The sequence below is a fragment of the Oenanthe melanoleuca genome, unplaced genomic scaffold (assembly GCF_029582105.1).
Source record: "Oenanthe melanoleuca isolate GR-GAL-2019-014 unplaced genomic scaffold, OMel1.0 S399, whole genome shotgun sequence".
In the NCBI taxonomy this organism is placed as follows: Eukaryota; Metazoa; Chordata; class Aves; order Passeriformes; family Muscicapidae; genus Oenanthe; species Oenanthe melanoleuca.
Genome location: NW_026613048.1, coordinates 1 through 12,469, shown reverse-complemented (window position 1 = coordinate 12,469; position 12,469 = coordinate 1). Strand labels below are relative to the sequence as shown.

The following is a 12,469-nucleotide window of genomic DNA, read 5'->3' as shown; positions in this document are numbered from 1 at the left end:
CCTCAGGCCCAGGGCCAGCAGCCATGGCCCAAGTGCTGCAGCAGTTGGCTCTGGCAGGGCCTTTCAGCTGCTGCCCATCCCTGTGCCCTGTGCAGCCCAGGCTGTCCTACAGTGTCCATGCCCTGTGCCTCTGTCCCTGCAGGCTGTCGTCATCCCCCGGCTGCCCCACCTCGCTGGCCCCTTCCTTTGCTGGCAGCTCCGCGTCCTGCCTGCCTCTGCCTGGCCACACAAAGCCTTGGGCTGCTCCAGACTCTTTCTGGTGGATGTGTTGCACCACAGCCCTGCTCTGGGAGAGAAATTCCTTTCTCCTTCTGTCCGTTCTGGACCATCCCAGCTGCCCTTGGCATTAATTCTTTTTTTCTCTGGCAGTTTTCCACCATGTCAGAAGGATCTACCATCCCTGAAACCACCCTTCCATCTCTCTCAGGGCTCTCCTCTGCTCTCCTCAGTCTCCACTCCCCTGAGTACAAAGCGCCTTTGTCCCTATCTAGTGGTCAAGGATTCGATGCCTTGGGCACCTGGACAAAGAGGACAGTTCTTCTCTACAGGAAGGAAACCACAGAACCCCAGGTTTTGAAGGCAGATCAGAGGCAAAGGCAAGCCAGACCTGTTTGTCATTGGAGCTTTTGTCTGAAAGAAACCCTTGGATATATGTAGAGTTTAGGAGGTGGAATTCCATTTCAGGCATGGGTGCCTGGACCGGTATGACAAATCTTTTCCACAGGAAAGAAAGGGCAGAGCCCCAGTGTTTCAAAGACTGATTGATTAGAGGCAGTCCCAAGGAGGCCAAGGCCAGACAGACCTGTTTGTCTTGGCAGCATTTGTCTGGGAGCAATCCTTGGATAGATGGAATTTGGGAGGACAAATCCCAGTTAGTCCCTGGGCATCTGGAGAAGAAGGACAGTTCTCTTCCATAGGAAGAAAAGTATAGGGCCCCTATGTTTCAAAGGCAGGTGAGAGCTGGCCCTCAGGAAGCCATGGGAACCTAGACAGTCCTGGCAGCTTTTGTCTGGGAGCTATCCTTGAATACAAGGAATTTTAGAGGCAGATTCTCATTTGGCCATGTATGCCTGGACATGAAAGATGTTTCTTTCCATGGGAGAAAAACACAGTCCCCCAGTGCTTTAAAGGCAGATGCAAGGTGGCCTCCATGAGGCCAAGGTCAGACAGAGCTGTCAGTCCTGGCAGGTTTCATATGGGAACAATCCTTGGATATAATCAAATTTGGAGGTATCCCAATTTTGGGCACATGGAGGAGAAAGACAGTTCTTTCCCACAGGAAGGAAAGCACGGAACTTTAAGATTTCAGGGGCAGATGAGAAGCAACCCTCAACGTGCCAAGGTCAGCTGGACCAGTCTGGCAGTTCCCAGGAGGCCAAGTCAACCAGGTCTGTTCCATGTTCTTGGATCCTTGGAGCCCTGCAGCATCACAATTACCCCTTGGTTCCATGAGGCCCCACAGTATCACAACAGATCTTTGTTTCCATGAGGCCCAGCAATATCACAATGTTCTCCTTGGCTCTGCATTGGTACAATGGCCCCTTGCTTCCATGAGGCCTTGCAGTGTTAAAATGGTTTCATGGGACTGCACAATGACACAAGGCCCCTTGGTTCCATGTGGTCTCAGAGTGTCACAATGGTCTCCATGGTTCCATAAGGTCCTGTGGTGTCACAATGGCCCCTTGGTTCTATTGGGCTCCTCAGAATCACCATGGCCCCTTGGTTCCACGAGACCTGGCTGTGTCACACCGACCCTTTGCTTCCATGGGGCACCATAGTGTCACAATGGCCCCTTGTGTCCATCAGACCTTGCAGAGTCACAGTGGTTGCTCTGGCTCTATGAGGCCCTGTGGTGTCTCAATGGTCCCTTGGTTCATGCGGACTCAGAGTGCCAGAATGGTCTCCTTGCTTCCATGAGGCCCTGCCAAGCCTCTTGATTCAACGAGGCCTCAGAGGCACAGAATGGTCTCCAGGATTCCATGAGATCCCACAGTGGCACAATGGTCTCATTGGTTCCACAAGGTACTGCAGCTCCACAATGGCCCTTTGGTGTCACAAGAACTTGAAGTTCATAATGGTTTCAGCAGGTTCCCCTGCCTGTTCACAATGGCCTCCTTTGTTCCACCATGTTCCATAGTGTAACAATGGTATCCTTGGTTCCATGGTGACACAGTGTCACAGTGGCTCCTTGGTTCCATGAGGCCCAGTGATGTCCCAATGGTCTCATTGGTTCCCTGACTTCTACAATGGCCCTTTGGTGTCACAGTGTGTAACAATGGTATCCTTGGTTCCACAGAGTCAAAATGTCCCTGTGGTCTCACAGAGCTCCACAGTGTCACTACGATCCCCTTGATTCCATGAGGCCCTGCCGTGCTACAATGACCCCTTGGTCATACAAGGCCCTGCAGTGTCACAATGGCCCCTTGGCTCCAATGGGTCCCAAAGTGCCATAACGGTCTCCATGGCTCCCTGAGGCCCCACAATATCACAATGGACTTTTGGTTCCATGGCCCTTTTTACTGCCAACATCAGTTTTCTTGGTTCTGCAGTGTCACAATGGACCTTTGGTTCCATGAGGTTCCTGGCCTTCCACAGCCCCTCATAGCCTCCCACAGCCTTTCATGGACCCTCATGGCCCCTCACAGCCATCCATGGCTGCTCATTGCTCTTCACAGCCCTTGAGGACCCCTCACAGCCTCCTACAGCACCTCATGGCCCCTCACAGACCCTCATGGCCCCTCACAGATCCTCATGGCCCCTCACAGACCCTCATGGCTCCTCTCAAGAGAAGGGGTCAAGCCCGGCTTGTTCCCCTTTTATTTCAGTCCCTTCACAGTGACGAATAAAGAAAGGCTGCAATGGAGCCTTTCCCCAGCGTTTCCCTGGGGGTTAACTGTGGGCTGAAGCTCTGCGCTGGCGCTGCCCGAGGGTGAACATCCCTGCAGCCCCAAGGCCTTTGCTGTCCCCGTGTCCATTCCCTGTCCCCAGTCCCGCCCAAGGCCTTTGCTGTCCCCGTGTCCATTCCCTGTCCCCAGTCCCGCCCAAGGCCTTTGCTGTCCCCGTGTCCATTCCCTGTCCCCAGTCCCGCTCAGCTCTGGCAGCAGCAGAAGCCGCAGCTCAGTGGGCGCCGGCCCGGCCCAGCCGGGGCTCCCGGGCAGGAGCAGCAGCAGCACCGGCCCCTTCCCACCTGCTCCTGCCTCACTCCCAAGGGCTTTTTGCAGGTGAATTCTGGAGCAGAGCAACAACCACCCACACACAGCCCTGATTCCTCAGGGCCCGCCTGTGCTGCCCTGACCCAACCTTCAGGGAGAGAAAGGGTCGGGTTCCACTGCTGCTTTCAATCCTGTTTTGCTCACCCTGAGGTGGCAGCAGAAGGCTTTTCTTGCCTTTTTGTTGCCTTTGCCTTGGTAATTGTAGATCTTGGCTGCTCTCCGTCTTCTACTAGCCACTTGAATTTTATCTGTAAAACTGAAATTGTCTTTTTCAATCAGTGCTACTTTTTCAATCAGAGTGCTTTTGTGACAGGGAACTCAGGCTATATGTTGCAGGCATCATGATTTGCAGATTTGAAATGTTCACAAGTCCCTGAGCACAAAGTTGAGGAGAATTAAAGACACACAGGCCACTTTTGCAGTGCTCAAACACAGCCCTGTTGCTGGTGCTGCTGAAATAGAATCACAGAAGTTGCCTCTGGAGTGTCAAATGAAATGAAAAAATCCACCAGGAGAAAGAGAAACCAGAACTTCTCACCTTGCTTCATTGTTCCTTCTGAGCAGCAGCAGAAAATGGAAATGCCCAGAGGTATTTCCAGCTGCTGCTGGTCCCAGTGGGAGCCCAGCCTGCTGCCCAGCCCCAGCAGGATCCTGAGCCCAGCCCGGGCAGCTCCCGCAGTACGCGGGGCCGGGCCCAGAGCCCCGGGCACGGCCGCCCATTGTGGGGCAGCGGTGCAGGAGGAATGTCCTGCGGCCCAAACCTCCTGCTCCTGCCACACAGCGCCCAGCCTTCTCCCCTGCTCCTCCTCTCCCAGCACGGCACAAATTCCAGCTCGGAGGAGGCTTCCCCAGAGAGGGCTCAGGCTCCTGTTTCAGCCTGAGTGTCCCTGCAGAGGAACAGGGCATCCTTCAGGCAGTTCCACAAGCTCAGGGTTCTCACTTCATGGGGAATCTGGCATGCAAATAGCCTTGCTATACAGGACAAAAGCAGAGGAAATGAACTGGAAATTATTAGGAAAAATTACCCTTCTTACAGACAAAGTTCATTCCCAGCATTTCTCCTTTTCTGATGATTTCAGTCACCTACTGAGAGGTCCAGCTTTTTCTGGTGCTTCTCATGAACTGATGGTACTTCTGATTTACACCAGTGCATGAGATGTAGAATCAGCTAAACTGAACACAGAAACAATCTCCCTCTGCCAGCCCATTTTCACATTCTAGGTAATTTTCAAGATGTCCATAGGGGTGTTGGAATGATTATCTACAACTCTACACTTGTGGCTGCAGGCTCTGGAGATTTCCTCTGCATTCAGTCATGGTTGCATTCCCTAACAATTCCTGGTATCACCTCCTGTTTTCTTAGGTTAGAATGGAAACAATGAAAACCTTACCTATGGCAGAACTCTCCAGCCCACAAGGAAAAGAAATAACAAATTGCCAAGTTCTCAAAACCTTTGTCCTGCTTTGCTGCGAGAGTCATACTGCAGTTGGTGGCACATCTTGTGACAAAAGCTGCACCTCATTGTCCAGGAAAGGTTCTTAGAAAGAGCAAACAGGACGATGGAGAAGATTCTGGGAAAACTGAAACAACTTTTAAGAAATGAAATGAAAATGGAAAGAAACTCCAAGATGTTTTTCTATTTTTTTATGCTCCCCTTTTCCATCTTGCACTACTTCTCCATCCCATTAATTCCAAATGCATCTCAGCTCTAAGATCCATGACTTGACAAGTTTTAGACACTGCAAAATACCATGAGCTACCCACAGTTTGCCTTTCCTTTTTTTTCTTGGAAAGCCATGCTGGAGACACAAGTGCGGTGCTTGGGTCAGGTACAAGTTCTGCATTCAGGGAATGTGCTCAGACAGTGTTTGAGCCTCATCAGGGACAATGCACAGCAGCATCCAAGGGGATTTCTCTTCTACTGCGCAGGAGTCAAGACTCTGGATCTTGGCTCAACATTGCAAAGTTCCCATGTTTGGACAGACCCAAAGGCTGCCAGTAGGGAGAGAGGGGCTCGGCACAGGGGTGAGCGAGGAACGGACAAACAGACACGCGGACAAACGGCTCTGGCGCTTCAGTTTCAGCAGCAGCGGCAGCGGTCGCGGCAGGAGCAGCAGCAGCAGCAGCGAAAGAAGCAAAAGAAGCGGCTTTGTCGACTCGCTCTTGTTTATTCTCTCCCTCTGTCACAGTCCTGCACGCTCTCTCGCTCTCCCTCTCCCGCTGTCCCCTCCTCTCCCAGTCTCCCTCTCCCCGTTCCAGACCAGGCCATGCCCCCAGCCAGGGCTGCCCCGTCCCTGTCCCCGCCCGTCCCGCCGCACTCTCGCCTCCGCCCGGCTCTGGCCGTGCTGGCGGTGGCTCTGCTGGGCGGGCATCAGTGCCTGGGGCTGGGGCGGCATCGCCTCCCTTTGGCTCCCCCTGGCCTGAGCCCGGCCCGAGCTCCGCCGCTCGGCAGCGCGGCCGCCGGCCCCGAGCCGCCGCTGTCCCGTTCCAAAGAGAGAACGCCTGGGGCTGCCCGGCCCGGGGCGGCCGAGGGGCGCTGGGGGCCGTTCCTGGCCCCGGGCCGAGCGCTGACAGCCGCGTCTCGCCGGCAGGGAAGGCGCAGCAGGGCCTGAAGGAGCGGAACCGGCTGGGTTCGCTGCTGGGCCGCGGCGGCTGCGGCAGCGTCTGGGCGGTGACGCGGCTCTCGGACAGTGCCCGGGGAGTGGCGGGGCCGGCGGCGGGAGCGGGAGGAGGAGGAGGAGGAGGAGGAGGAGGAGGAGGAATTGTCAGGGTGTGGCGGCAAGGCGGTGAGCTCAGCCCGCTGCTGCCCCTTGCTCGCAGTGCCCATCGAATACGTGCCGCGGGATCGCATCCGGCACTGAGACAAGCTGGAGAGCGAGTGGGGCCAGTGGGTGAAGCCGGGGCGTGCCGGGCGGCGAGGAACCGGGTCCCATCAGGGTGGGAGCCACCGGGAGCCCTGCAGGGAGAGCGGGCGTGGGGTGAGCGGGGAATGCAGAGCGTTCTGGATGGGGTGAAGGGTCCCAGAGCCCTGGCACGGCCCAAGCCCAACTGAGATCGTGCCCCTGCAGATCGTGCTGCTGGCCAAGGTGCCCTCTGGGTGTGCTGGTGTCATTCAGCTCCTGGAGTGGGTTGGGTTGAGCTGCCCAACAGCTTCTTGTTGGTGCTGGAGCGTCCAGAGCGGTGCCAGGACCTCTCGGGTTTGCTGGCGGAGCAGAGGTTGCTGCCGGAGCAGGAGGTGTGGGAGCTGTTCCGTCAGGTGCTGGAGGCCGTGAGGCTCTGCACCATCTGCGGGGTCCTGCACAGGGACATCAAAGCAGAGACCATCCTGCTCAACCTGGCCACTGGACAGCTGAAACTGATCGACTGTGGCTGTAGCACCTTCCTCCAAGACAGCCTACACCCCGTTTGTAGGTGAGCCCTCCTAGGGGATGCTCCCGGGCATCTCATGGCCCAGCCTGGGTGTAGCACCGGGGATTCCCCCTTTTGCAGCTGGGATGGGATTAATGCTTGAGCCAAGTTGATTTGGGTGGGAGTGTGAGGGGGACCATCTCCCAGCCCTGCTGACAGCCTTCAGCACACACTCTGCCCTGGTGCTGGCGCTGGAGCAGGAGCAGCCAGGCTGACAAAACCCCCGTGGGGTAGCAGAGAGGGGGGTCTGACCCCATGCCCCAGCCAGTTTGGTGTGCAGGCAAGAAAGGGCTTGAACTGCCCTGCTCCCCCTTTTTGCCTTGGCTTATTAACATCTTTTGGGGCCATGCAGGGAGAAGAATGGGTTTTCTCCACCACTGGGTGTGTTTTTGTTTTGTGTGTAGGGCCTTCCCAGGGTTTCTCCTGCCCTCTTCCAGCACCAGTGGATTCTTTTCCAACCCTGAGTTTGTACACAACTCCTAGGTGCTGGTGAGAGGACAGTGGGTCACACCCCGTGCCACTGGGGCAGCCCCCACATGCCCAGGGATGCTGGGGCCAGGCATCCCCCTGATGAATCCATCTGTATTCCACAGGAACCCTATCCTACAGCCCGCCAGACTAGTTCCACCACCAACGCTACCACAGTGAGGCAGCAAAGATCTGGTCCCTGGGCCTCCTGCTGTCCCACCTGGTCATGGGGAAGCACCTGTTCAGGAGGGGCCAGGAGATCATCTGGGGATGGATCTTGTTCCCACGAGGACTTTCTCAAGGTGGATCCTCATCTCTGGGCACAGGGGAAATACCAGTGCTGGGAGACTGCAGCGGGCTCGTGAGCATCCTGCTCTGGCAGCTGCGGAGGAGGTGGCACATGTCCTGATCTCCTGCTCTCCTCCAAGCAGAGAATCCATGGGGAAGTTTAGACACAACCCTGGGCACACCCAGCATGGCCTGGCCACAGGAATGGGGGGAGCAACTTCTTCAGCTGATGATTTCTAGTTTCTCTCTTCAGAGTGCCAAGATGTTATTAAGAGTCATTTGTCCATGCAACCCTTGGACAGGCCGTCCTTAGAAGACCTTTTCTGGGATCCTTGGCTGCAGGGTGTTCATTTGCCCTAGAAGATGGGAGAGATCCTCGTGCGCATTTGGATCCAGGGGCCTGGCATGTATATGCTACACCCATCTCTTGGCAATCACTGGAAAAGCAAACCAGATGCTCCTGCAGGCCAAAGCATTGCAGTTAGGGACACACAGCCAGTTGGCAAGAACCCAAACTCTCCACAGTCCCAGCTGAACGCCTGGATCTCCACAGGATGTTTCGTTTGTCCCACTCTCCATTCCTTTTTGGCTGGAATTGTGCAGTTGCACTTTCTTCTTTCTCTAGAAATGCCACAAATGGACAAAACCTGTCTGGAGGGCCATGTTCTTAAGGCAGTGCAGTCTGGAGCTGATGGATGGAGAATTGCCCTTCTGCACTTCCAAACCAAGCAAAAAGCCCTAAGTGAGACTTTGTTTAAGAACCCCCCCTGACAATTTCAAAGGGAATGTGCAGCTCATTCACAGGGTGAGAAGGAAGGGTCTTCTAAAAGATTTGAGCTATGACAGGATCTAGATTGCAAGTCCTGCTTGGAGCTGGCAGGGCACAAAGGAATTTCTTCTTGCTTCACACCAGTTTCACCACAGTTTAAAATAACAGTATTGGAAACAACCCCAAAGTCTTTTTAAAAAAAACACGACTGAGGCCAGTAAGATGCATCAATGCCATCAGCTCATTTACAAAGTAAATAATGGAGTTTCCCCTTTCAAAAGATCAGTTACCTCATAATTCAAAGTTACAGAAGATTTTTCACTGCACACTTAATTTTTGTTTTTCTCTTTCACGTTTTATAGACGATTTTTTTCTTTTATTTTTCCTTTTTCTTTTCCTTATAACAGCAGCTCCTGGCCCTGCAGGGCTGAGGCTTTTCCCCATTGCTGGGCACAGACTGATGGAGCAGCACTGCTGAACACGGGGACACACAGAGGGACCAGGAGCAGCTGCCTTTGCCCACCTGCAGTTCCAAGTTCCAAACTCTGAGCAGACAGGGCTGGAAGAGACTCGCAAGCTCCCTGTTTGCTGTGCTGCCCCACTTGTGCCCGGCCCAGCTCTGTGTGGGGCAGAGGGAGAACAAGGGGCAGCTCCCTCCCAGCCCCTGCCCAGGGACCACTCTGGCCCTGGGGCTTGGGGCACTGTCAGCACCAGCTGCTCCAGCCACCACTTCTGCTGGCACTGACAGCAACACCCAAACTGTGGCTGATCCCGAGGGAGCAGCAGCAGTGCCTGGATCTGATCCCTGACTCTGGGCAGGGCTGGACAAATGACCCCCAAAGCAGCAGCAGCAGCAGCCCATGGACCTGACTTTCAGCACAGCCCCTGCCACTCTTCCCTCCCGTGTGCAGTGGTGTCACAGCAGCCTGGGGCACCTGGGGCCCCCAGTGCCAGCAGCGACTAGAGATGGCAGCCCTGGGCTCCTGGAGCTGTGCAGGGAACAAAGGTGGGGACTCCCTGTCCATGTGGAGCTTCCAGATGGAAAAGGCTGCTGTGAGCAGGCAGCTCCAAGGGCAGAGAAAGGAGGGGCTGGAGCCCTTGATCTGTGCCAGTTCCACAGCCCTGGGCAGCAGCCACTGAGCACAGGGGGAACAGAGGGCACAGCAAGAGGGACAAAACCAGTCAAGGTCAGAGACTGGGAAGAGCCAGAGCTGGGAACAGCAGGAACAGCTGCTTCACTGCACCCTTGGAGAAAGCTCTTGGCTGGTTCAAAGTGCTGAAACGTGCGAAGGGCAGTTTTGCCCTCCCCGGCGCCAGAGACGTTCTGAGTCTGTACATCCACTGAGACGGGTGAAAGTTTCTTTGTCATCCGTGGCTGTTTTTTTCTTCTGTTGGGGAGTGTTTTTTTTCTTTGTGTGTTTGCTAAATAAACAGGTTTTTTCCACTTTTCCTCTGAGGAAATTCTTCCCAAACCCGGTGGAGGGGGGGGAAAAGTTTTGGGAGTTTGTTCTCTGGGGGGCTCCTTTTGCAGATTTCCCCCTAATTTTGTCCTAAACCAGGACAGACAGCTTCCCCCAGCTGATGTGTGCACGTGGGTGATGGCAGAGTCTGAGGGTAACTGCTGCTGTCTCTTAATCACTGCAGGGAATCTTTGGTAGTGATGGTTGGGTGCATTGCTGAGCTTCTCCCTTTTTGATCCTTTGCTGCTCTGAACTACAGTAAATGACACCGATTCTGAACTTGGTGTCTGTGTCTCTGCTGCTGACCCTGCCCACTGGTAAAACAAAGTTAGTGTGGTCTGGTCAGATCACCACAAAATGTTGCTTTTTAAATGTAAATGTTTGGAATCAGTCCTGTCCTAAATTCCCAGCTAGAGGGAAAACCTTCCCTAAAGTTCACTGGCTCTGGAGTGGGCTGAGTTCAGAGCACCATGAGAGCAATGGGGAAGTCAGCTGAAAGAAGCTGAACCACTGCATGTATTAAAATATGGAAAAATGAAAAGAACTTGTGTGTTTGGGAAGATGAGGATGAATTTTGTTAACAGCATCCCAGAAACAGCACCAACAGAGAGAATGATTGCTGCCAAAATGCTCCCACATGGAGCAGCACAAAAGGTTTTTAATCTTGAGCTTGGATTCATTTGTGCAAAGGAAAGAGTAATAATATAATAAATAATTATATACATATATATAATAAAAATTTGATATATATATACTTTCACATGTATATAATGGCATTGTAAAATAATGCTCCAAATACTAATTTGTTAGCTTTGGCTGCTCAGGGATGTCACACTTTATACTCTACACAAAATGACTGACCAGGACCCAAACATCACTGAACTCTGTGAGATTTTATACAATGAATGAAAGAGAAAAGGATGAAATTGGCTGGTTTTATAGGGTTTGCTGACACTAGGATGGGGAATGCTTTGTCTGTTTCTATGAAGAATAAATGAGTAAGACTGCTGGGGCTTTTCATATACCATATACTATCCACAACCTGCAGTATTGATTGAACAGATGAAGGAGTTGTTAAAAGAGCAGTTGAAAAACTGAGGAGATGGGAATTTATTGCAATGAAAATCCCACCTCACGGATGTGCTCCATACCCTTAACAATGGGCCCACTGGAAAAATGGAAACCCCCTGGATGTGCATGGCTGCACCCAGTTTGAAAATACAGCCATGGACAGTGACACTGTGACTGCCTGGGAAATTATTCTGGGTGTGACGGCCCCTGACAGGGCCACCCCAGAGGCTGCAGGGCTGGACCTTTAGGCACTGGAATTAGTTAGGATAAATCAGAAGCAAATGAGAGCTATCAATACTGGAATAGGAATTCAGATTCCTCCAGGACACTTTGGTTTGGTAAATGCTCATTCGAGCTTGGCCTTGAAGTGTTCATGTTTTGGGAGGAGTAATGGGTGCAGATTATCAAGGAGGAATTTAAGCAATTCCATTAAACAATAGTGAACAATTGGATTAATAAATCTCATGGCAGGGTAGCACGATTATTGATATTGCAGTTTTTAAAACAACTGTGAAAAAAAAAAACCATCCACCTCAAATCACTGCTGTTCATGGAGATAAAGGGTTTGGATGCACCAGTCCCAATAATGGAGCCAGAGTGTGGGTGCAGAGACCAAATGGCCCTCCCAGGCCAGCTCAAGGAACAGCTGTGGGGAAAGACAGCACTGTTTGAATCCTGAAACTTGGGTGAGAACAATGGGAATATGTCCCTGCAGCCAAGTGTCCTGTGCCAGAACAAGTGGATGTTATGGGATATTGTTTTACAGATCCTGCCAGACCAAATCTCCCTGTTTGTCCCAAAAGCTCTTTGGAAAATGCTCTGATCCACGGGGCTCCATGTGAAGGCTGATGTGACACTGAGGCACTTCCACACAAATTCCATCCAGGAGCCTGGGTGCCCTCAGGGACTGGGACCAGGCACCTCTCCAGCCAGAGGGGAAAGGACCCACCAAGCCTTGTCACCCACAGACAGCGTGGTACAGCTGAACAGCAAAGGACCTTGGGGACATTATTCTGGAATTAAAAAAGGTGTCAGCTCTGTGGGCAACAGAAATATTTTTCCTAACCAAAATGAGATTGAGGAAAAATAATGAAAAAGTCACTAATCTACTACTGAAGTCTGTAAATTGTATATTGATAATCAGGCAGAATTTTTGTTTGCTGGAAACATCTCTAGAGTATTACCAGGGATTAGTCATGAAAATTGTGATGAAAATATAAAGATAAAAGCAGCCAAAATACTGAATCTAACAAATTACTGGATATGTTCTCAACCAGATGGAAATCAAACCAGAGCCATGGTTTGCCATGTTTGTCATGGTTTGTTTTTTAAAATGAGCCTTATGGTGCATTTGGTGCTGAGCCCTTGAACGTCAGGGCCACAGAGGAGATTGAACAAACCTTTCCAGGAGTCCAAGTCAGAAGAAAAACCCAAAGTGTCTCAAAGCATTAATGGGACCCACTGAGGTTGATCCCCAACACAGGCTCCTCATGGACTCCTTGGAAGAGAGAATTGGAGGCCATGATTGCCCAAAAACCTCTCAGAGAAGAAAGGAAAAAGAAAAGTACCTTAAAAAACGGAAGTACCTTGAAGTATTAATGAGCCCCAGTGAATGTTGTTACTGAGAAAGACTCTCAAGAGACTAATTAAAACAGATAATTGGAGGCCATGATTGCACAAAGCTCTCAGAGACTCCAAGGCAAAAGCAAAACCCAAAGTCCTTTGAACAACCTGCAGTCCCTGGGAGCATGAAGGAGCCCCCAGGCCCATTCCTGACCAAGGCTCCCCAGGG

At 52.3% G+C, this 12,469-nt stretch overlaps 1 pseudogene; it reads left to right on the top strand.

Moving 5' to 3' along the window:
• Window positions 1–5,009: 5,009 nt before the first annotated feature.
• LOC130266971 (serine/threonine-protein kinase pim-1-like) lies at window positions 5,010–6,783 on the top strand (annotated as a pseudogene).
• The last annotated feature ends 5,686 nt before the right edge of the window (window positions 6,784–12,469 follow it).